Source organism: Arachis ipaensis, chromosome B3, assembly GCF_059453495.1.
Source record: "Arachis ipaensis isolate K30076 ecotype BB chromosome B3, ASM5945349v1, whole genome shotgun sequence".
Classification (NCBI taxonomy): Eukaryota; Viridiplantae; Streptophyta; class Magnoliopsida; order Fabales; family Fabaceae; genus Arachis; species Arachis ipaensis.
Window position 1 is genome coordinate 93,606,313 of NC_142438.1, and position 16,604 is coordinate 93,622,916.

A 16,604-nucleotide genomic window follows, 5' to 3' on the forward strand; every position below is an offset into this window, starting at 1 on the left:
ACTTCATGGCTTTATAGTTCGCAATGTTTGCAAACCATGGAGCCTGCTGAATGACAAAAAGTTGCTCATCCAAGAATGTCTTAGTCACAACAGTGGACGATTGTATTCCTTCTTCAGGTTCAATCCTGGAAAGGTGGTCAACTACTTGATTTTCCGACCCCTTTCTATCCTTGATCTCAATATCAAACTCCTGAAGGAGCAGCACCCATCTGATTAATCTTGGTTTAGAATCCTGTTTGGTTAGAAGGTACTTCAAAGCAGCATGATCAATATAAACAATAACCTTAGAACCAATTAAATAGGACCTAAACTTATCAACAACATACACAACGGCTAATAATTCTTTTTCTGTGGTTGTGTAATTCTTTTGAGCATCATTTAATATGCGACTAGCATAGTAAATGACGTGCATAAGCTTGCCTTGTCTCTATCCTAAAACAGCTCCTATAGCATAATTACTAGTATCACACATTAATTCAAATGGTAAATCCTAGTCAGGAGGAGCTATGATGGGAGCAGAGGTAAGGTTTGCTTTCAAAGTTTCAAAAGCATACAAACAGTCAGTATCAAATATAAAAGGAACATCAGCAACCAATAGGTTGCTCAATGGTTTAGCAATTTTAGAAAAATCTTTTATAAACCTTCTGTAAAATCCTACATGACCCAAGAAACTCCTGACTGCCTTCACATTGGTTGGTGGTGGTAATTTTTCAATCACCTCCACCTTTGCTCTATCAACGTCCAATTCCCTTACTTGAAATCCGGTGTTCAAGAACAATACCTTATGTAACCATAAAATGACATTTCTCCCAATTTAAAACAAGGTTTGATTCTTGGCACCGTTTCAAGACCAGAGATAAATGCTTAAGACAGGATTCAAAAGAATTACCAAAAACACAAAAGTCATCCATAAATACCTCAATAAACTTTTCAACCATATCAGGAAAAATTGAAAGCATACACCTCTGAAAAGTTGTTGGGGCATTACAGAGGCCAAACGGCATTCTCCGGTAAGCAAATACTACAAAAGGACATGCGAATGTCATCTTTTCTTAATCTTGAGGGTCCAGTGCAATTTGATTATTCCCAAAATATCCATCTAGAAAATAATAAAAAGCATGACCAGCTAACCTCTCAAGCATCTGATCAATGAAAGGCAAGAGGAAGTGATCCTTCCTTGTAGCAGTGTTGAGCCTTCTGTAATCTATGCACATTCACCATCCGGTGATGGTCCTTGTGGGAATTAGCTCATTCTTTTCATTCTTGATCACTGTCATCCATCCATTCTTGGAAACTACCTGTACAGGACTCACACAAGGGCTGGCAAAAATAAGGTATATAATGCTGGCTTCCCATAGTTTTATTACTTCTTTTTGGACCACTTCCTTCATGGTTGGATTTAGCCTCCTTTGTGGTTGTACAACTGGTTTAGCATCATCTTCAAGAAGAATCTTGTGCGTACACTTGATTGGACTAATCCCCTTTAAATCACCAATGGTCCACCCAAGAGCCATTTTATGACTCTTGAGCACTGTAATCAGCGCCTTAGAGCTAATAATCACTGGATATGAATCATTCTCACCTAGGAATACATATTTCAAGGAAGGAGGTAAGGGATTTAACTCAAGCTTAGGGATTTCTTCCTCTTCCTTGGGCATGAGTGATATGTCCTTCTGAGGTGGTGAATAATCAATCTCAAGCAAATTATCCCCAGAGAGAGAATTCAGAACATCATCAAGTGCCTCAGCTTCTAACACCTCTTGAATGAGTAGTTCAACAACATCAACTCTCATACACCCCTCAGAATCATTAGGGTGTTTAATAGCTTCAAATACATTAAGAACCACTTGTTCTTCATTGACCCTCAGGATTAGTTCACCCTTTTGCACATCAATTAGAGCTCTACCTATAGCTAAAAAGGGTCTTCCAAGAATAATAGAGGAATTTTTATCTTCTTCCATATCTAATATGACAAAATCAGCAGAAAAAATAAATGGACCCACTTTCACAAGTAAATCCTCAACAACCCCCACAGGAATCTTAATAGAAAGGTCAGCAAGTTGAAAAGAAATACGAGTGGGTTTTACCTCATCAATTTGGAGCTTTTTCATCATTGAAAGTGGCATGAGGTTGATGCTAGCTCTAAGATCACACAAAGATATCTGGATAGTGACATCCCCAATGGTGCAAGGAATTACAAAGCTCCCTGGATCCCGCATCTTCTCAGGAAGGTTATGTTCAATGATGGCACTACATTCCTTTGTCAACACCACTGTCTCACTTTTCTTCCAATTCCTCTTGTTAGTCAACAATTCTTTCATGAACTTAGCATAGAGAGGCATTTTCTTAAGGGCCTCAGCAAAAGAAATGTTGATTTGAAGCTTCTTGAAGACTTCTAAAAATCTAGAAAATTGCTTGTCTTTGGAAGCCTTCTGGAGCCTCTGAGGATATGGCATTTTAGGTTTGTATTCAGGAGCCTTAGGAAATGTTGGATGAGTGTCAAGAGAGGCTGGAAAAGGGTTATCTGCATGCCTAGGAGGGGCGTGTTCTACCTCCTCTGTCTTCTCCTCCTGAGCTTCTTTTTCAACTAACTCCTCATTTACCTTGGTCTCAGAACCAGCTACTTTACCACTTCTTAGTTGAATAGCGTTGCAGTCTTCTCTTGGATTTACCATTGTATCACCAGGAAGGGTATTAGGAGGCCACTCAGGTATTTGCTTGCTCAGCTTGCCTGCTTGTACTTCCAAGTTTCTGAGTGAAGCTTTAGTCTCCTACATAAAGCTTGTAACTAGTGATTCCAGATCAATGTTTTTTTGTGGTTGAGAAGTTATTTTCTGAGGTTGTTGTGGTTGAGATAACTGAAACTGGCGGTTATTGAAATTATTCTACTAAAAATGCCTTCAGGATTATTAAAATTTTGTGGCCTCTGAGGTTACTCTCTCCACCCAAAATTTGGGTGATTTCTCCATCCATGATTAAAGGTCTTGGCATATGGATTATTGTTTGGGTACCTAGGAGCATTCCTAAAAAAGTTGACCTGTTCAGAGGAAATTGAGCATATTCATAATTCTCACCTTGAATGAAGCCACCATTCATGTCATATGGAGCCTCTTGAGGGGCATTCTGAGCACTAACAGCTGAAACCTGCATCCCACTCAAGTGTTCAGTAAGCATATTGATCTGTTGGGATATAACCTTGATCTGAGCTAGAATAGCATCCAAGGTATCTACTTCCAAGACTCCTTTCTTCTGAGGAGCCCCAGAGTTCATAGGATTCCTATCAGAGGAGTAAAGATTTTGGTTGTTAGCAACCTACTTAATAAGCTCAGCAGTCTCTTCAGGCATCTTCTCCATGGGCAATGAACCACCTGCAGAGTTTTCTAAACACATTTTGGCCATTTTACAAAGGCCATCATAAAAGATCTCCAACTTGGTCCATTTAGAAAACATGTCAAGAGGGTATTTACTGGTCATCAGCTTGTACCTCTCCTAGGCTTCATAGAGGGTCTGATACATAGACCCAAAGTTGGTTAGGAATTTTCTTTTCTCAAAATTAGAATTGACGTTACAAGTATAGTTCCCAAGCCAATAATTGGCTAACAATCAAATTTAAATCAAAGGATAATCACAATCAAAACACAATAACCGGGAGTTTGAAGTCCCGGGTCATCTTCCCTTGGAGTTGCAAATGAGGTGCTAAGATTATTCGCTATGATTGTTTGCAAGAGAAGCAAGAAATATAAATAGCAAGAAAGTAACTTAACATGCAAGAAATTGAATGGAAGCAATTAAAACCAAAGGCAAATAAAGCAAGGAAAGGAAAATTCAAGTGCAATAAACCTCTTGACATCGATTGGGAGCTAAGGTTACCTATCCTAGCCATTAACCACAAACACATGATGATTATGAAGAGTTAATCCTACTTAGTTAACCCTACATCGAGGATAAGTCAAATAGGTATAATTGATTTCAATCCATAAGTCCTAGTCAACACTATTAATGGAAGACTTAGAGTCAATGGAAACCAAATCAACTAACTACTCTAATATATCAAACAAGAATGGACATCAATGACTCAAGGGTCACCAAAGTCCTCAATACCAAGCCAAGAGTGAAGAAAAACTATGTAAAAACTAAGCCAAGAATTTTATCAAATACTTGGTGTGTATGAGAATAAAATAACATTAAATTGTGTTAAAAAATAAAATCTAACTACCAAAAGCAAGAAAATGATAACAACAACTAAAACAAGCATTAAATGAACATAAAACATAAATTGCATTAAATGAAAATTAAAATTAACAAGAGTATCCATAAACATAAAAATGACAAAAAATGAGAAATTAAGAAGAAGAACTAAGAGAACTAAGACAATAAAGTAAAGAAACATAAAGGAAACTACATTAAAACAAGAATTAAAAGCTGAAATTAAAGGAAAATTAACTAAACCTAACCTAGTTCTAGAGAGAGGGGGGAGCTTCTCTCTCTAGAAACTAAGAAAAAACATAGAAAAATTGAAACCTAATTGCCCCCTTGGCTTCCACTTGAATTGGGGTTGAAATAGTTTCAGAAATGAGTTGGGTTGGGTTTTGAAGGCCCAAAATTCGCTCCCAGCGATTTGCAATTAATGAGCTCATGTGACTCAGGTCACGCGTACGCGTCACCTGGCGAAAATCATCCTCACGTGTACGCGTGGGTCACGCGTACGCGTCGCCGAGCTCACACTTGTACGCGCACACGCATCTCTTGTGCGCACGCACGGATGCTGGAACTTCGAAACTCCATTTCTTCATGGTTTCTTCCCTTTTGCATGCTCTTTTTCTCACTTCTTCAACCCATACTTGCCTTGGAAACCTGAAATCACTTAGCAAACACATCAAGGCATCAAATGGGATTAAAGTGAATAAAATTTAGCAATTAAAAGGCCTAAAAAACATGTTTTTACTTTCAAGCACAATTCAGGAAGAAATCACAAAACTAAGCTATTTCATTGAATAAGTGTAGGAAAAGTTGATGAAATCCACCCAAATAGAGCAAATAAATACCATGAAATATGGATTTATCACATCCCCATACTTAAACAGTAGCATGTCCTCATGCTATACTCAAGAAAGAAACAAGGGATATTATTTTTATTCAATGCAAGTAAACTACCTACATGCAATCTTTCTATATGAATGTAACTACTTAGTCAAAATAAATCAATTTCCAAGAAAGCATATATGAACACAAAGGCTAAAGCAATCTTAAACAAGTCAAATCCACAATTGAATTGAGTTCTAGAAATGAATTTATAAACTTGCAAGATAAGAATTAAGCATAGGTGAAAATATGTATATGAGCAATCAAACCCTCCCCGGATGTGTATCTGCTCTAGCCACTCAAGTGTATAGGGGTGATTCACTCAATTCTCTTCTAATCATGCTTTCTAAGATTTGTCTTTTATCTAACAATCAATCTTATTCAATGTATGCATACAAATATCATGAGGGCTTTTCCATAGGGTATAATGGGGCTAAGGTCAAGGTAAGGTTATATATGGTCAAGTGAGCTTTAAATTTGAATCTTTGACCAACTTAAGCTCTCACCTAACCTACACAACAACTTATACAACTCAAAGCAACCCTAACTACCCATTCCTCACTTTCCTTACACACTCATGCATTTTTCTTTTCAATCACAACTCATATGCATTTTTATTTCTCAAACTTTGGGGAATTTTGTCCCCTTTTATTGCTTTCTTTTTTTCTTTTTTTTAAACTAAAATATATACACAAGAGTGTCAATGTATATGGTTTAAGTGTTTGATGCATAAGCATGTATCCAATTCCCAAGATTTTCAATCAAGAGTACAAAAATCCACCTTTACCTCAACCAAAGTTCCTAAACTTCCCACACTTAGATGAAACATACTCTCACTAGTCTAAGCTAATCAAAGATCCAAATAAGGGACATTTATTATTTTTCACTTTAAGGCTAGTAATGTGCTATCTTTAAGAACAAAAGGGAATTGAAATTGGCTCGAAGTTGGTTAACAAAGGTAGATAAAAGGGTAGGCTATTTGGGACAAGTGAGCTTAATGAAAAGATGGCCTCAATCATATAAATTCATATATACATCAAACAATGGACATAAAGAATCAAACAAATCAAAGATTACAATCATAAAAAGAGAATAACACACACAAGAATGAAAATAGTGGTTAATATGATCTAACCACACAATTAGGCTCAAAACTCACAAACTTATGTGTTCTTAGCTCAAAAACATGTTCCACAATATATTTCAAGCAAGTTTCAATCAAACAAATACCAACTCAAATCAATTAGGATGTCAATGCCCTATCAAGAATGTTTTTCTTAGAAAATTTCATTATATTAACTAAGATTATTATGTATATGCAAAGACATGCAATAAACTAAGAAAGAATGTAATAAAAGCTCTAAAATATATACAAACCAAGAAGAAAAAATGCAAGTAAGAATTCAAAAGGAAGATGAAAGTGTTAGGATTAGAGTTTGTCACCCAAGATTGCCGATCGGTAACGACCTCCCCACACTTAAAGGTTTGTACGGTCCTCCGTGCACTCAAAGGTGAGCAAGGGGGTTATGGCGACTTCGGATTGCCACCTTCAGCTGGTGGATCAATCAGCTGCTGCATGCTCTTTCTCCCGCTTCCCTTGTTGCTTATGGTGCATCATCCATGAAAGAATAGAAAATAGGATGGCAATACAAGTAAATGCAAAAATAAGGAAGCATGGATTGTTGGAATGAGGTGATATTCACTAGAATGAGTGAGTGAATGAGTTTGTGACATGAAGAAAAACAAGTGTGTGTGTTCTAAGTTGCACGGTTTAGAACACACACACACAAGCATGGAAAGCTAGGTCACAATTAGACAAAATAAGCATGCACTTCACTCGTTCTAGTGTACTTGAAATGCTTTAAAGAAAACTTGTAGGTTAAGATAAACAAACAAGCAATGAAGAAGTACAAAAGTATTCAAGCAAGAATTAAGAAATTTTGAATTGGATGATGAAGCAACACCTAATTGACATGAAGTGAAAAACATGGCAAGCATAATCCACAAAGCTGAAAAAGCTCAAAAAAATTGCCACTATGGAAACTCATGACCCAATTTCACAATTCTCAATGTTAATGCATCAAATAGGTGACTTAAATAAAAAATCAATCATAAACAAGTATCGCCTAACAAAAAAAATGCATCAACTTCAATTAAATTGCCTAATGATAGATTATGAAATCAAACTACATGGTGGCCAAAACATGCAATTTAGAAATCCAAAAGCATTCTCAAAGGCAATGTTATAAGTACTTGGTATGCACAAATGGCTGACATTTAAAACTCGATATCAAGTAACCAAGTATGACCGCAATAAAGACATCCAACAATAACTAGCAATAACAACATCAATAATTCAGCAGCAGTTTCTCAACACAATCAATAAATCAACTCAATTATCCAACACTTAGCACCAAAATAGAAAATAAACTAACTAGCTAAATAACTAACTAACTAACTAACTAAAGATGAGTGTCATGGGTGGTGAAGTATAGTGGTGAGTGGTTGTTGAAGGAGGGAAAGAAAAGAAGAGAAGAGAAAAGAAAAGAAGAAGTAGAGAGAATGGGTGAAAACAGGGGCGTGCGTACACACACAGGGCCGTGAGCACGCACAAGGGGTCATGCGTACGCGTGGGGGACGCGTACGCATGAAAGAGAGAAAATGCAAGGTGATGCGTACGCGTGAGGGGCGCATATACGTCGATGGGCAAAATGAAAAGGGTTGTGCGTTCGCACTATGCGTGCAAATGCCGCAAACAGAGGCCTTGCCTTTATGTGTGCCCATGCTCTGTTTTTCTCAAAAAATTTTATACCTCTAAGGCACCAAACTTGAGCTCAAAAAAAGGATTTTAACCCCAAAACATCCAAAATTGCACAACTACATTATTCAAACTAAAATTCAACCTAACTAAACTTGAAATTAAACTAAACATAAGCTATGTACAAGAAGCAAAATGCAATGAATTAAAACTATATACAAAGAGAGAGCTAGAAAGGTGTTACCATGGTGGGGTATCTCCCACCTAGTACTTTTATTTATTGTCTTTAAGTTAGACAATTGGGAGAGCCCTTGCTATGGTTGCTTGTGCTTGACTTCCCCACCAATTGCTTGAATTTTCAATGTCCTCCGGCATCCCAATCCTAACCATTATAAAAAACAAAGACAACCAAAAAGCAAGCTATTACATATTAACATATTTACAATAGCCAATAACATCACACCATTGCAACTCCCCGGCAACGGTGCCAAAAACTTGATGGACTAAAAATTTGTGTTGATCTAGAATTTCTCAAAGTAGGATCACTTCGTTGAAAATATAGCCAAATCAACAACTAACTCTCAACATCAAATTTCAATCCCAAAGATAGTCACAATTCAAAGCAAATGTAAACCGAGAGTATTTAGACTCCCGGGTTGTCTTCCCTAGGAGTTGCAATGAAATGCTCAATTATTGGCTATGGTTGATTGCAAGAGAAGCAAGAAATGAAGATAGCAAGAAAGTAACTTAACATGCAAGAAATTGAATGGAAGCAATTAAAACCAAAGGCAAATAAAGCAAGGAAAGCAAAATTCAAGTGCAAGAAACCTCTTGACATGGATTGGGAGCTAAGGTTACCTATCCTAGCCATTGACCACAAACACATGATGATTATGAAGAGTTAATCCTACTTAGTTAACCTACATCGAGGATAAGTCAAATAGGCATAATTGATTTCAATCCATAAGTCCTAGTCAACACTATTAATGGAAGACTTAGAGTCAATGGAAACCAAATCAACTAACTACTCTAATATATCAAACAAGAATGGACATCAATGACTCAAGGGTCACCAAAGTCCTCAATACCAAGCCAAGAGTGAAGAAAAACTATGTAAAAACTAAGCCAGAACCACATATTAGTGGCACTAAATGCCGAGCTTGGCGTTTAGCGCTAGGAAGACAGCAAATGCATCATTCGTTTCGGCCTCAATGGCGCTAAACACCAAGCCTGGCGTTTAGACCAGTAGCACGAATTTGGATTATACGGAAGGGCCTCATTAGTTTAGATTTAGTTAATAATTATTTTATATTATTGTCATTATTATTTAAAATAAAACACAATCTTTTGGGCCTTTAGTAGTTATTATTTTGTTTTATTTTCAAATCAAATAGGTTAGATATAAAAGAGGTAAAGATTCAGCTCTTTAGGATCTCTTTGGCTCTCTCTTCCTCATTCCACACTTTACATACTTTTGAAACCCTAGTTTTCCCTGAGCTATGAGCAACTAAACCTCCTCTGTTAAGGTTAGGAGCTCTGTTTATTCTATGGATTAATATTATTAATCATTATACTTTCAATCAATGTACTGATTTACATTCAAGGATTACTTTCGTTCTTCATCTTATAAATTTGAGTATATTGGAAGATAGCTCTTTTTCTACATGAATTCTTGTTGATTCTTGGAAAAGTTAACTCACTTGAATAACAGCTTGAAAGTACCTCCTCCTAAAGCTCTAATTGCCTAGACTTAACGTGATACATGACATATAATCATCTTATATTTGGGTAATTAGGAATTTTGTGGCTAGTAAACTTGAATTGAACTTAACCCTTTAGCCTAAATTAAGTGACCAAGGAATTAGCAGTTGATTAGGTTAGAGGAGATTAAATCACTGAGGAATTACGGTTTAATCAATTAAAGTTTGCCATGAATTAAATCTTGTATGATTAAAGTATTTGGTAAGAACCATTAATCCAAAAAAATGAATATCTCTGAAACCTTAACTATTTCTCAAACACTTTTTACATCAAATTTACTATTTGCTTTCTTAAACTTTCCTAAATTACTGTTGAATGCAATTTGAATCCAAAACACTCTTTTTTACTTGTCTGACTAAGTGAATCACTCAACTATTATTGCTTGGTCCATCAATCTTTGTGGGATCGATGGTGCATTAAATTAGAACTCGCACAACTTAACCGGCAAGTGCACTGGGTCATCCAAGTAATACCTCAGATGAGCGAGGGTCAATCCCATGAGGATTGTCGGACTAAGCAAGCAATAGTTATCCTCTTGGATTTAGTCAGGCAAATAGTAAAAGGTTGTTGTTGTAAACACATAAACAGCAAAATAGCAAGTAAAGAAAGCAGATAAACAGATTTGGTGTAAAACAATGATGAGAAAATAGTTAAGGTCTCGGAAATGTGTATCTTTCTGGATTAAAACGTCTTACTAACTATTTTAACAATGAGTGATTCATTCTATGATAAACTATAAGTGATTAAACCCTAATCTCTTAGCGATTTAATTTTCTCTAATCCTCATCAAAAGCCACTCTCGTGGTCATTCAATTCAGATCAGAGGGTGAAGTTCAAAAACCTCAATTACCCAAAGCTAACCGAATTTTATGTCACATATCCTAATTAGTCCAGGTAATTTGCAGTTTAAGAAGAGTATTTTCAAGCTGTAGCTCAAGTGAGATAGCTCTCTCGAGAATTACAAAAGCTCATGTAGAATAAGGGTCATACTTTTGTTCCACTCAGATTCATAAGATTAAGAACAAAAACAATACCATTGAACTGAATCAAACATATATTAAAATAGACGAATAATAATCTTAATCCATAGAAATAAACAGAGCTCCTAACCTTAACCAGGAGGTTTAGTTGCTCATAACTTATAGTGAAAATAGAATTCCCGTCTAATGACGCTTGATGTGAGCCCCCCTTAAAAAGGGTGCATCTTATTCCTTATGTACTAACCTAGTAATAAATGCTAGACCTAAAAAAGATATTATTTGTAAATAAAGATTACCAAAGAAAATAAAATAATAAATTTTAAACCTAAAAGATATTGTTTGTAATTAAAAATTACAAAAAGAAAATAAAATAGGCTAAGAAGTACTAAATCCACTTGAGAGGCCCAAAGAGAAGTGATTCGGACTGCTGGGGGCATTTTACTTCAGAAGTGCACATTAAACGCCCTAAGGGGGTCAGAATAAGTGCATTTTGAGGTCCCCTGCTGGCGTTCAGCGCCGGCAGGGGGAAGTTTCTGGCGCTGGTTTGTCCCTCTTGGGTGCTAAATGCCAGGCTCCGCGTTTAGCGTCAGTTTTGGCAATGATTCCAGAAGAAAAGTATAGATTATTATATATCGTTGGAAAGCTCTGAAAGTTCATTTTATAACGCCGCTAAGACCACATCAATTAGACCTCTGTAGCTCAAGTTATGCTCGTTGGAATGCAAGGAGGTCAGGGTTGACAACATCTATTATCCTTTCTTCGTTGTTGCACAAATCTCTGCCAAATTCGCCCGAAATTCACCTAAAATCATAAAAATACTACAAAAACTCAAAGTAGCCTCCAAAGAGAATTTTTGCACTAAAATATAATAAAACTTAATTAAATATAACTAAAAATAACTAGAAAATGCTAGGAAAAAGGGTATAAGATGCTCACGCATCACAACACCGAATTTAAACTGTTGCTTGTCCTCAAGCAACCAAAACAATATAGGACCAAAGAAGAGAAAATGCTTAAGACTTTGAGTTCGTCAATGAAGCTCAGGTCTAGTTACTGAATGGGACTTATGACACTCTATTTCTGAATAGTTTTGGCATCTCACTATCTATTGAAGCTCAGAAATATCAGCATCCTTCAGAACTAGAACTTGGATGATATTTTAGATTCTCTTCTTTAGGCTCTAATTAATTCTTGAGCACAACTTTTACTTTTCTTTTTTTTTTTTTTGGTACTTTGCACCTTGAGCCTAGCCGTGACTCTAAGTGTTTTGTCTTCAAGCTTAACTTGACACAAGAACACCACAAGCACTTAACTGGAGAACTCTTTGAGTTCTAATTTTTCTTTTTACTTCTCCCAGACTCAGAGCCTTAGGCATACTCTGTAATAGTATTGGGTCACGACTTTAAGTGTTTAGTCTCAAGGTTTACTTGACACTTTCACACCACAAGCATATGGTTAGGGAAAACCACTCTTTTGAGCTTTAGATCAATTTTGACCCTCCTAACCATTGATGCTCAAAACCTTGGACTGTTTTCTTTTGATTTTTTAATTTTTTTCAATTCTTTTTGCTGTTTCTTTTGCTTCGAGAGTCAATCTTTTTCTTATTTCAGAGAATCTATAATACTTCTCTAAGTTCTTGTACCTCAAGAACTGATATTCTCAACTCCAATATCAAGTATACACTATTCAGTTCATACATTCAGAAATAAAGATAGTACCACCACATCAAAATAACTAGAGTAACTCATAATATACAACTCAAGCTCTCATGCATTTTACTACTTTTTTTTCCAAAAGATTTTTCTTTTAAGCTTAGTAGGAAATACATGAGACATCTTCTAACCATAAAAATTTCGAAAATAAACTACTAAAGCAAAGAAATCCTAAGAGTGATCATGAAAGCCTAGAAAGGAAAAATAGAAATTAGAATGAAATACTGAAAAATAGAAATAAGATAAAAGAAGGGATAATGAAACTTAACCACCTCAGTTATGGTGGCTTCTGCTCTTTCATGAAGATGATTCACCTCCCTTTAGTTCCATTGATGATAATTGATGGATGGGATTCGTGCCGGTTTAGAATTTCTCAAAAAACAAGAAACATTTTGCCGGTAGCATAGTCTAAACTGGCAATTAAATCCCACCAATCAAAGTAATTAAACCTCGGTTCATTCTCCCTAGTAATGCAATTAAGATGTCACACTTTCGGTTGTGAGGAAAAGGAGTTTTGAAATCAAAGAACAAAAGATTAAAGGAACTGAGAAATAAAAGAACTAAGAAATGATAAAAAAGGATATTAATGCAATTAAAAAGAAAACTAGATCAAAACTAGTGAAAATGCTATAAATGCATAAAAGAACCTTGATTTGGGAATGAGAATTAAGGAATCCTATCATTGTCGTAACCACAGCTATGGCAACTATGATGAGTCAATCTCGCTTCGTCAACTCCTAACATCGAGGAGTAAGTCAAGCAAGCATAATTGACCTTAATCCATAAGTCCTAGCTAACTTACTAATTTCTTAGTAAAAAGCTAGCGTCAATGGAAAAAAGAGTCAACTAACTACCCAAGAATTACCACTAAATGTCGGACATTATGACTCTAGTATCCTAGGAACTCATTTCCCAAGCCAAGGTGTGAAAATCTACTTAAAATTACCAAGTGGCATTTCCACAAACACTTGGTGGGCATAAAACCAAAACATAGAAAATTGCAAAGAAAAATAAAAACTATAACCAAACTATTCACAAAATCAACAATAAACATGCAATCAAGCAAGTAGAAATCATAAAACATTAAATTCATCAATCAAAACTTGAAGAAATTAAAATTGCAAATATTAACAAGGTACTTGAACTATGAGCAAAATGTAGTAAGAGTAGTGAAATTAAAGAGGAAATTAAAGAGTACTTACAATGAGATAGCAAAATCCAAGACCAAAATTGAACTATAAAATGCTACATTGAAAACCTAATTAAAACCCTAAGAGAGAAATAAAAGATCACTACTCTATACTACTCCTACTCCTACTAATGCTTTCTATGTAATCTAACCTAATCAAAACCTAATCTAAAACCTCATGCTTTGATATGTGATGTTGTCCCTTTCATATAGCACTTCAAACCAGCTTTCAGCCTTCCAAAACTGGGCCAAAAGGCCCTCAAAATCGCGAGCCACATGTCTCATTAATGAAGTCACGCGCTGGTAACTGTGCGTACGCACACTTGTTGATTTTTCTACTTGTGCGTACGCACAGAGGGTTGTGCATACGCATACTTGGTGATTCTGCTCTTGTGCGTACGCACGAGATGTTGTGCATACGCACACTTGACTGTGTGCTTTTCCTTTGTTTTCTTCATGTGTTCCTCTATTTTGCATGCTTCTTTCCACATTCTACCAACCCATTCTTGCCTAATTAATCTGAAATCACTCACAAAATATATCATAGCATCGAATGGAATAAAAGTGGGATTAAAATGATCAATTTAGGCACAAAAACGCATTTTTTCACATTTATGTCCAAATTAGGGAGAAATTACAAAAGTATGCTATTTTGGTGATTAAGTGTGAGTTTATATGATGAAATCCATCTAATTTAAGCCAAAATTTATCGTCAAATATGGACTCATCAATTTTCCCACACTTAAACAATAGCATGTCCTCATGCTAAACACAAACAAGGAGAATGATCAAAGGGTAAACAACTTATTAAATGCAACTATCTATATGCATGCAAATATACTATATACTATCTGTTTTGGGGGTTACCTGAAACTGTAGGTCGATCTCGGACGAGATCTTCTACACTGATCGGCGATGACGTGTCCAGCTGTGGGTGGTGGCCGGAGCAGTCGCGTCCAACTTGTTGGACTGGCTGCACTGCTGATCCTTCGTCACCGGAGGGTGGGGGGTACCTGCAAGGGACTCCGATGCTTAAGTTAGCAAGGATATTAACAGCTTTTTAGTAGAATCAGAGTATGATTTATACCTGGGTGCTCCAGTGTATTTGTAATAGTGTGGAGTGACCTTTTTAGATAAGATAAGTTAGCTATCTTATCTTATCTTATCTTATCTTATCTTTGAGTGAGGTCATCTTATCTTCTGGGGAACCGCCTTTATCTTTTCTGGGCTTTAGCTGCCTTTAGATTGGGCTGTGTTCCTTCGTTTCGGCCTACTTGGACCTCTGTGGCGTTTTGTCCGAGCTCTTTGTGAAGAGGTCAGACAATGGCCGAGTTCTTTGAGAAGAGGTCGGATAGTCTGACCTGAAGAGGTCAATCAGCTTGTCGCTAAACATCCCGGGTCGGACAGCTTGACCCAGGGTATGAACAGTGCCCCTGCTTGAGTTCGATCTTTCCGTGAGATCGTGCTTTTCAGAGCTTCGATCTCTTTGGAAGTCATGCTCAAGCATCTGTCTGGCTTGTTTCTTCATTGCTTTGCAATCTTTGCAGATTTTCTAGAGGTTTGGTACTTCACAGTCCAATGACCTTTTAGTGTTCTTTATATAGAACTTTTTTAGTCTCGGATGACGTTCGTAGCCCTGTTTGAGATTGTGCCTTCTTTAAGTGGAGTTGTATCCCTTTTGGCTAAGCACATTTGAGCCTTAACTTGTTTCTCAACCTTTTGGCTTATTCTTTTTTGAGATCGTACTTACACCTCTTCTTTAGCAGACGTCGACCTGTATGACTTTGCCCCTGCTTGAGTTCGGACCTTTTCGTGAGATCGTGCTTTCAGAGCTTCGATCTCTTTGAGGAAGTCATGCTCAAGCATCCTGACTTTGATTGATCTTGAGTAGTTTCTCCTTGTGCGAGTCTGGTATTGCCCTTTTTAGTTTGTTGAGAGGTCTTTTCAGCCTTCTTTCGACTTGTTTATCTTCACTGCTCGGGCTTTTTAGTCATTATCCAACAACTTTTTAGGTAGTAATCCGATGGGGAACCTTTTTGTTTGGATGACTTTTTAGCTCCATCTTTGAGGCCGTGCTTTTGGCTTTTTAAGTAGTGTCTATTTTTCAAGACTTCATAATTTTCAGCGAAGCACATCTGGCTTTGGTCTTTTGACCTTTCCTTAGCCTTTGTGAGATGTTTATAGAGTGTTGGTACTTTGCTGTCCAACCTCTTTTTGATCTGATCTTGTTTTTTCTGTCTCCTGTTTGGTCGAGGTGGGATTACCTTTAGGGCTAACTTGTCCGACAACTTTTAGTGTTCTTGGTAGAACCTTTTTAGTTGGTCTGAACATTTTTGATAGCCTTGTCGTGGAGCCATGGCTTTTTGGGCGAAGCTGTGTCCCTTTTAGCGCACGCTTTTCGTTGGTCCGACTTCTCGTGTCGATCCGAGCTGTAGTTTTCGTGGGTCCGACTTCTCTTGTCGGTCCACTCTGTAGCTTTCATTGGTCGACTTCGCTTGTCGATTCTTTCTGAGTTATTTTTAGTAATCCATTTTTAATCAGGCTTCGCCGGATCTCTTTTTTATGGATTTACTTTTTATAACTCTATTGCTTTAATCGTCTTGGGCCAACTTCTTCATGTCGGTCGCTTCTAAGTTATTTCTAGTAATCCATTTTATTTGGACTTTTTTCAGGTCTCTTCTTATGGATTACTTTTTATAACTTTTTTGTTTATGGGACGACTTCTTTACGTCAGTCCCTTCTAAGTTATTTTTGTAATCCTCTTTCTTGGACCTTGTTCAGGTCTCTTTCAGGGATTACTTTTATAACTTTTATGTTTTGGGCCGACTTCATCATGTCGGGCCCTTCTAAGTTATAGTAATCCTCTTTTATAGGGCTGGCCAGACCTCTTTCCAGGGATTTACTTATAACTTGGGTTATTGACTGGTCCGACTTTTTGGTGTCAGCCGGTCTTTAAGTTATTATTTAGCAATCCATTTTATTAAGACCTCGTCAGGTCCTTTCTATGGATCACTTTCGATAACTTCTTGCATTATTCTGTTTTCATCTTTGCCGATTTTGTAGAAATTGGGTTTAATCCCCGTTTGGTTGACCATTTGATGAATTTGATTTTCATCTTTGTT